Source organism: Buceros rhinoceros, unplaced genomic scaffold, assembly GCF_000710305.1.
Source record: "Buceros rhinoceros silvestris isolate BGI_N320 unplaced genomic scaffold, ASM71030v1 scaffold6508, whole genome shotgun sequence".
Taxonomy (NCBI): Eukaryota; Metazoa; Chordata; class Aves; order Bucerotiformes; family Bucerotidae; genus Buceros; species Buceros rhinoceros.
The window spans coordinates 1-9,002 of record NW_010427335.1 but is presented as its reverse complement, the minus strand read 5'-3'; the positions used below and the strand labels follow the sequence as shown (position 1 = coordinate 9,002).

At 47.5% G+C, this 9,002-nt stretch overlaps 1 non-coding gene across 1 annotated transcript; it reads left to right on the top strand.

The window, feature by feature from the left end:
* On the top strand, positions 1-65 carry TRNAV-UAC. Its single transcript has one exon. It is a non-coding gene; the product is annotated as a tRNA-Val (tRNA).
* Positions 66-9,002: the final 8,937 nt, after the last annotated feature.

Genomic DNA, 9,002 nt, shown 5'->3' with positions numbered 1-9,002 from the left:
CCATAGTGTAGTGGTTATCACGTCTGCTTTACACGCAGAAGGTCCTGGGTTCGAGCCCCAGTGGAACCAGCGCCGGCGCGTTCTTTTCGTGTTCGCCCCTACTCGTTCATAATTTTCTTTAACGAAGACGAGTCTCGGTTTGCGTGTCCTCCCCGAGACGGGAAACCTCAGAAACTCCTTGAGGAAGCGTGTGTGCTACCCCCAGGGGAGGGGAAGTGCTGATGGGGCAGGAGAACAGACAGCCCCTGAAAGCGGGGAAAGCCTGGTCCACAGGGATGATGGCACGGAGCATCACGGAAGGGTAAGGGTTAGAAGGGACCCCTAGGGATTACGGAATCATCTGGTTGGAAGAGACTGTTAAAATCATCAAGTCCAACCATACAGCCTGCACTGCTAGGGCCTCTAAACCATATCCCTCAGTGCCACATCCACACGTCTTTTAAACACTTCCAGGGACGGGGACTCCATCACCACCCTGGGCAGCCTGTTCCAGTGCTTCACAACCCTTTTGGTGAAGAATTTTTTCCTAATATCCGATCTAAACCTCTGCTGGCACAATTTGAGGCCGTTAGATCATCTAGTCCTACTGGGATAGGAATTAATTCAAAAGAAGATTTTTATTCTCCTTGAGTAGTGTTGAAAACTACCCAAGAACCTAATACAGAATCACAGAATGGTAGGAGTTGGAAGGGACCTCAGAAGACCATCTAGTCCAACACCCCTGCTGAAGCAGATTCACCCAGAGCAGGTTGCACAGGATCACATCCAGGCAGGTTTTGAATATCTCCGTAGATGGAGACTCCACAATCTCTCCAGGCAACCTGTGCTCTGTCATGCTCAAAGAAAAGAATTTTTTCCTCATATTTAGGTAGAAATTTCTGTGTTCCAGTTTGTTTCCATTGCCCTTTATCCTGTTACTGGTCACTAATGGAAAGAGATTGGCCTTGTCCTCTCGACATCTCCCTTTTAAATAGTTATAAGCACTGATAAGTTCCTCTCTCTTCTTCATGCTAAAGAGACCCAGGTCTCTCAGCCTTTCCTCTTAAGAGAGATGCTCCAGTCCCCTCATCATCTTCATAGCCCTCTGCTGGACTCTCCACAGGCCCTGTGCAATAGCATAGTCTAAGACTATGAACATAATCCAGACAATGTTGCTGTAGCACTTGCTTTTTCCCCCCCAAAAAATCTCCTTTTCCTTCAAAATCAACCAAAATGCAGAGACTCGGTGATGGCTGCCTCGAGCCAGCACCCTGAGGTGCCAGAGCAGCCATCACTCCCTCCTCCGGCCTGCCCAGCACAGCTCTGTGCGACGGGATTTAAAGGTTTTACTCTGGTCGTTAACCACACAGTACTCCCTGGGCACCGTTTGGCAGTGGCTGCTGGCTCCATGCCTCTGCTGTGGACGGGAGGCCCAGGGTGGCACAGGGGCTCTGAGTGAGACCTTGCTGATACCACGGGTGGCCTGGGGGGAGGAACAGGCAGCTTTATTAAGCCTGATGATAAAAAATTGGCTTAACGTACTTTACTTTAATCAGGGTCTTACCAAGAAACTTACCTTCAACATCATCACCCTCTTATGAAAACTTTTTTGTCAGTGCTCGCTTTTACTGAGGAAACGCTCTGGGGTACGGGCGAGCTGAAGTCAGAGAGCCTCTGTATCCTGCAGCCTGGAAGTGCAGACACACTCAGGTCTGGCTCTCCTCTGCTGAGCTGGGTGAGCAGCGTGTGCGTGTGGCCCCGGGGAGGCAAAGCCAAAGCAATGTGTCCCTCCTCTTGGGCAAACTGTCTTCCCCGGACAGGCTGCTTCCAGGACACCGACTCAAAGCTCAGCCGGCTGTAGCTAGACTTCTCCTACCGCGGAGTGTGCAAGCCTTCCGTGGGGGTACTTCATGTCCAACAGGGGCGGTGATACCACGGTGCCTGCCCTGCCAATGACAGTGTGGTGGTTTGAACCCAGCCAGCCACTAAGCACCACGCAGCCACTCGCTCACTCCTCGCTACCTGCAGGGAGCGGGAGAGAGGAATAAAAAGGTGAAAGTAAAGCCGCATGGGTTAAGATAAGGAGAGCTAACTTGAGCAACACAGAGAGAGAAAACAATAGTAATAAAAATAATAGAGTGAGTGATATACCGCACACTGCTTACCGCCATGCTGCACCACGCTGAGCTGAGCCAAGCCGCTCTGCACCGCTCTTTGAAAACTGTGCGCCCTCTGCGGCACCTACCCCCCACCCACACTGGGCATGGCATCAGTGTGGTATCGAACAGCCCGTTGGCTGGTTCGGTGTGACTATCCTGGCTGTGGAAACCCGCTCTGTCCTAGCCAAGCCCAGGACAGACAACCACAGCTCCCCCAGGTGCATGCGTCACAGAGGGTGGGCCTGATCCTGGTGGCCAGCACTGGATAACTATCTGCATCGTGTTTTCTCACATTTAGAGAAAAGGCTCCTTTTCAGAAGAGGGCTTAAGCTCACACCTCAGTCTTGTGGCAAGAATATTTTATTTCAAGAGCCAGATCTTCATCGTGTGTAGCCCCTCATAGATCCATCCATTTCAAAGGGATCCAGCTCCTGATAGTTTGACTCAAGCTCTGAAAGCGTTGGCAGTCTTGCTTCCTTGGCACGTCAGTATCCTGCTTCTGAGAGATGGCTGTGGTTCACACGTACGTGTATAAAATTGTATTTTGTACCTTCCCTAGCTGTGCTCAAACCAAAGTGTGCCAGTCACACGTTTGTGCTGAGACATTGCACGTTGTGTGTGTTCAGCTCCCAGAAGCATGAATCTGTGCGTGCTGCTCTGATCTAGCTGTCTGGCACTCTGACTGGGAGAAACACGGAATTGCTACGTGGAGCTGCGCTTCCCTCTCACATGTGAGTGCTTTTGCCTCCTGCAAAAAAGGACCTCTGGTGGCACATGCTCTGCCGATCAGTCAAGTGCCAGGGAGGGCTCTGTGCCCATGGGTGTGATTTGAGAGCTCATGGATGCACAGTTCTGCTGTGCTCAGAGCAAATTCATTTCTCGTAAGGAGAAAAGTATGGGCAGAAAGTGTTAGGTCTGTGTAAGATGCTGGCATGGGGATCCTCAAACAGTGCTGAGCTCTATTTGTATCTGCTAACAAAGCAAGGCCAAGGTACAGACTGAAGCACTGGCCTCCAACTATATCCACGCTGTTTAATTCTTAGCCTGGTAAAACCGTGGTTCAGGCCAGCCAACCCAGCTGGGAAAAGACATGCATCCCCAGGCAGGGTGTTGAGCAGCCTCCGCTCGGCTTTGTTACCCCTGCTGCCATACCCAGTGGCTTCGCATCCTTACATACGCCCATGCCTTCATGTCACAGCCCTGGAAATGCAAGCTGAACTCTCGACTCCACGGACTAAAAGCATCCCAGTGGTGTGGGGTGGCCTTTGTGTTATTCCCTGTGGTCTAGAGGAAGAAAACACACCATGATATCTGAGGGCCATGAAAACATACCAAAACGTCTTAAGGCCAATGGGCACTCCAGCTGGACCTGAAGAAGATGTGTGGCAAAATAAGAGAACCTGCCCAGGTAGCTCCTGCCCCTGTTTTACGTAGCAGTGTGGATATCACCTAAATGTCCTACTTTGGACCATTTCTACCAGCAACAGTTTTGTTCTGTGATTGATGCCAGGCTAATTCTTATATTTTTAAAATTTTGTCTTTGTTTTTCACAAAGGGCAAATGTGCCCTTGGTGGTGCTGTATCGTGTACTGGTTTTAGAATGTATTCTGTCTTCTGTACCTGCAAGTATCTGAATGCTTGCTAGGAATTAACTATGTGATTCATTTAGCAATGCTGTCTGCAGGGGCAGCATGGTTTTGCGGTTTACGGTTATTAAAAGGAAGTACCATCAAGACCATTAGGCACAGAGGGTCTGAACTGCGTAGTATGTACGCAGAGACTTTAACTGTAAGGCCCTTCTACTCTTCATGAGAACCAGTTTGATTTTTTTAATGCTACAGACACATTTTTATACAAAGGCTGACCTTTTTTTTTCTGTGGGGAGGGAATTTCATAACTGGGGAGCCACCAGCCTTGAGGGTGTCCCTTTGAATAAAATGTTCTTTGATAATAGCTGTGCTGTTTCTGAACATGAACCCTGAGCATTTCTCACACAAATCAAGACCTGTTTGAAGGGTGGCATTGACCATAAACCAAGCTGATTTTAAACTTGGGGTGATGAGGGAGAATGTGGATTTGGTTTTTTAAGTTACGGTGGACGCTTCTGCCTCCCAGTGACCTCTGCTTATGAGACCATAAGGCAAGAGGCTGAAGCCCTGGTCTGGTTTTCCAAGACATACATGGATGAAGGTATTTAGGGATTTTTAAGCTGGGATTTTCAAGCCCATGGGATTTAGATATCAAGTGCTCATCGGTGCAGACAGGGGATAGATATCCTAGTGTCTTCAGCAGCTCTGGAAATCTCTGTCTCTGAGGCAGCCCATTTTAGATCATGTGGCAAAGAGAGGGAGGAAGAGAGAGCCTTGCCTGGATACTCCGTGGAGCCTGGAGTGAGGTGTTGCACAATGGTGGGTGCCCTGGTACCCTTAATGAGTCTCATGTTTGTTCACCCCCTGGACTTCCTGGTGAGTCTCCCTGCCCCAAGAGGAGTGCCGCATCTGAGCACGAGGCCTCTGAGAAAAAATCAGAGGCAGTCCCCTGACCTTAGGAGAATGACCCCCTTCCTGGTGCCTGGGATGAGCCACCCTGGTTGCGCCCTGCCATGCGATGATGCTCCCCCGTGTTTGGAGTGAGCCCGCCCAGCTCCATGAAGCAGGATGGTTGTGTCCATGCAGGGTTCCGTCAGTGATAACCTGTCCTCTCCCTCAGGGCCTATTACAGTGGGAAAAGTGTTGGGTTGAGGAGTTCAAATCGCCCGAGGCTGAGCAAAGCAGTGAGCTCCCTTGACATGAGACTCATCCCATCCATGTCGCGCTCCCTGGCAAGGGCGGGATGCCTTGGCGCTGCAGGTGCGACCACAGAGGGGTGCTGTACCTGACACCCCATTTATGGGGATTCCAAATGTGTGGGTATCCAAAAGCAGGTGAGATGAATCCTGCCCCCGGGGCTGTTTCCAGAAAGTCAGCATCCTTGTTTGCACAGCATGTTTTGAATGGATAGAAACCAGAAGACTAGAGACAGGTCTAGCATACTGCAACGGCAGCCCACATGATCTGTGCAGCACTTTAATCTATTCCCTGTACATGCAATCCAAGATCTCTGGAAACAAAGCAAGCTGCTTCTCAAGCAATTGCTTTCAAAAAACCCCCATTAAAAATTCACTGCTAATTGCACATAATTAACAGAGATTGGAGGAACGGGTGCAAGATCCACTGGAATCACTAGCAGTCTGTTGTTGTCTCGAATCTTTCAGTCGTTTTAAAATCTAGTGTACAACTCTCTTTGAATTAAACTGGTTGAGAGCATACCCTAGGCAGAACTGTTAGCAATGGGTTGTTTACTTTTTTGGTTTGAGACTTCTACAGCTCAGCCAGTAAACGACTGAAATGTGATATTTCTGATTTATCTACTAATTGCTGTTTTCAGCCCTTTGCAATTAGGTGGCTGAAAGAGCAGTAAGGCCAGGGCAGATTTCTACACACAGCTGTTATTAGGAAAGGCATCGATAGCGCAGAGGTAAATAAAGGGAGTGGAAGATAATGACTACTTACTGCACACAGTAGGCAATGTATACCACATTTATTTTATAAGCATTGGAGCCCTGCATTTCGGGGGTGGGGCATGGGTGGTCGTCGGCGGCGTGTGTGGTTGTGTGTGTGGTTTCTAGGTAGGTGTATCCTTGTTTATTCGGACATGTGTCTGCGTATACAATCAGATTTGCATTCAGAGTGTCAGTATCTTAGTACTTTTTAGCGTTTAAAAACAGTTACGCATGACACGTCCTCTAGGATGGAGTATGACAGTAATAATTGTGTGGTTGGCTTGATGGTGCTTGATAAAATTATGAGAATGGGGGAGAGTAAGGTGCTTAGGCAATGCTTAAGCTAATCTCATGCCTTCCCAGCAAGGCAAGCAGCACGGTAAGGAGCTATTCCCAGAAGAGGAGGGAAAAGATGCGGTTCGAGATGGGAAGTGTCCTGCTGTCTCTTCTTTTCTGGTACAAAGGTATGCACTTTGCCTCCTCAGGGGCACTTTCAGATATCCCTCTTTGTACTTCTTGTTTCACCCATGCTGCTTTCTTCTGCCAGGGGCTGTGGGGTACAGAGGAAGCTCTTCTCTACATTCTCATGGAAGCATAATAATTTGGGGAAAGGCAAAACTGTGGAGGAGATGTGTAATTTATGTACATGAGTGAGCAGCATTCTTACAGCTCTATGAATATTCAGTAGTAAAACTGTTCCACAAAATAATTGCAGTGCAAAAAAATTGCCATATAATTTGTCAAAATATGAATTTGCAAAGAAAATTGTAGTGCAGCTGAGCCAGTGAGTAAATAATAATGCTGATTTGAAAAATGAGGTACAGTTTAACATGAAAGACTGGTCCTTCATTAATCAAAACTCGTGATTAATCAAAACCCGATCATTTTCTCTAGCAGCAAGGCATCGCTGATGGAGATCTGTCTTTTCTCAAAGGCTCTTTCAGGTATTTTGGTCTGGAAAAGACTTACAAAGGCTCATTAAGAACAAAAAGCAATCATAATTCAAGAAAGTGGCAAAAGTATTTATCAATCTTGAGACTTTCTCAAATTCACTTTTCAGAAAAGTAGCGACAATAGCAGGTAAGAAAGAGCTAGAAGAAGCCAGAAAATTCAGGGTCATGGTTTCCTTCCTCTTTAATTAACCCAGCTGTGGAACAAGGAGGGAAAATCTCTGGTTGTGTTTGAACTTCTGGCTCTGTTGAAGTCAATGGCAAAAGCCGCTCTTATCTTAAACAAAGCCAAGGTTGCTATTGCTGGGAGCAGGGCAGTACCTACACAGGCGTGTGTAGATAGAGTACGATCTACCAGAGCGTGGGACAGATTTATCAGAGAACCCAGCTTTTCTCCCATGGGTGTTGAATTCTCCATGGTCTGCTTTGTCTAGTTTTTTTCTGTCCCTCTCTGTTTCCTTTGAACATTTTGGTCTACCAAATTTCACGGGTAGGGAAGCGTTCCTCAGCTAGCCCTGCCTTCAGCTCATCTTGTCACGCTTGGCTCTATCTATTGATAAGTCTTCCTTTTAATCTTCCAGCATATATTTGTGCTTTCACCTCATACCTTATCTCTTCGCTCTCCTTTGTTTTGCGTGGGAAGGTTACTGGTGCCTGAGCTTCTTGGAAGCTTTTTTTTACACAGACTCCAGCATTTTTTTCCCAATGGGTGGCATAACTGCAATTAGCCCTTGGAATGAGTTCATACCTTGCTCTGAATCCCTTGCTCTGCTTTTAATAGACACCCACATGTCAGGTTATTTTTAGAGAGCCTGCAGTGAAAAATTGCTTGCAGGATCACTTTCCAGGCATTACTCCTTCAGGATTTGTTTTCTTAATTTACTGTTTTTCTCTGCTTCATGGTCCAAGTGTCCTCTTATGGGTAAAGGACGAGCAGCAGCCCTTTGCCCAGGACCGCCTCACACTCCTGCCTCTCTCACCACAGAGAAGGTGCCGCTAGGTCAGTCCTCAGAGCCACGTGCACTGATGCCATGCTAAGCTCCTTAGCTTATTTTCTCCGGCAGACCAAGTGGCTTAGAGGAGCATCCCCAGCCCCCGCACCCTGGCCGGGCTTCTGTTTGCTGGGGACACCACGGCAGCAGCAGCAGCAGCAACCTATGGTGCAGCAGGCAGGCTCCTGCTCCGCAGCAGCTGCTGGGCCCCCTCCATATGGTGAGGGGGAGCACCCCCAGCCCTGAAGTGACGTGAATATGCTTTTAGCACATTGGATGTGACATGCCTGCGCGGCATTACTCCATCCGTGCTCGCTACGTGTTGGGGAATAAGCACATCTCAGCAGTTTAAACGAGTGGATTTCTTTTTCTTCCTCCTTTTTTTTTCAGCTCTGAGAAAAAAACCCAAACAAAATCAAAGGCCCAAACTCACCTTTGGATCACAGTAAATAACATCTTCAGTGCCACCCTTTGGTATAATTGATAATGAAATATTACAATGCCGGTGATATTCTTCATAGCTCAAAGCAGGAGGGAACAAACTTCAATAAGATTAGAAATTGACGAAAATATTTAAAAGAACACTTTGGAAAAAAGATCGTTATACATCCCTTAATAAGCAAAGGGGAAGAGTTTCACTTTTTTCAAATTATTTAAGTTTTTTCCAAATACCTTCACAACATAAAAAAAATTTTGGAAACATTATGGAGACAGGCATAAAAGAGAAATGAATAGGAATTAACGAAGTATAACTGTCATTACTTAAGGATGTTTTTTATCAGTTTCAGGTAAGTGCCACAAAATACATGAGAGTGAAAATAGAAACCAAACAAAAATAATCCAAATAAAGAAAATGTAATGGAAATTGAAGTAATAAAACCATGAAAAATCCCCACAAAATGAATGATGAAAACAGTAACTGTGTTAAAGCACGAGAGAGGAGCTTAACACGAAGTATGAGCCCTTCTCCCCTCTGCAGGCTGGTGCTGGTCCTCTTGCCTTCAGTCTCTGTCTCTGACCTGTCACTGATGGGCAGAAATGGGTCCTGCAGGCTGACACGTGCTGGGGTGGTGATGCCCTCCTGGGGGGTTCCAGGGCCAGAACATCATCTGCAGGGGAAACGGGCTGAGCATTTGGCCCAGTGCAGCTTTAGGTGGTACAAGCCCCTGGATGAACATCTTGCTTTCACTAGGCCAGTCTGGCTCCCAAAATCGTTTTAGTGGGTACGGATCTGCATATGCCCTGGGGGTTTTGCCTGCCACCACAGAGCCCAAGGACCATTTAAAGCCTGTGCTTTTTAGAAATAAAAGCACCGTTTGCACTCCCATGTCCCACCGATCCTGCTTAGCGTGACCATGGAAAAAGCCCCGGGGGGTGGGGG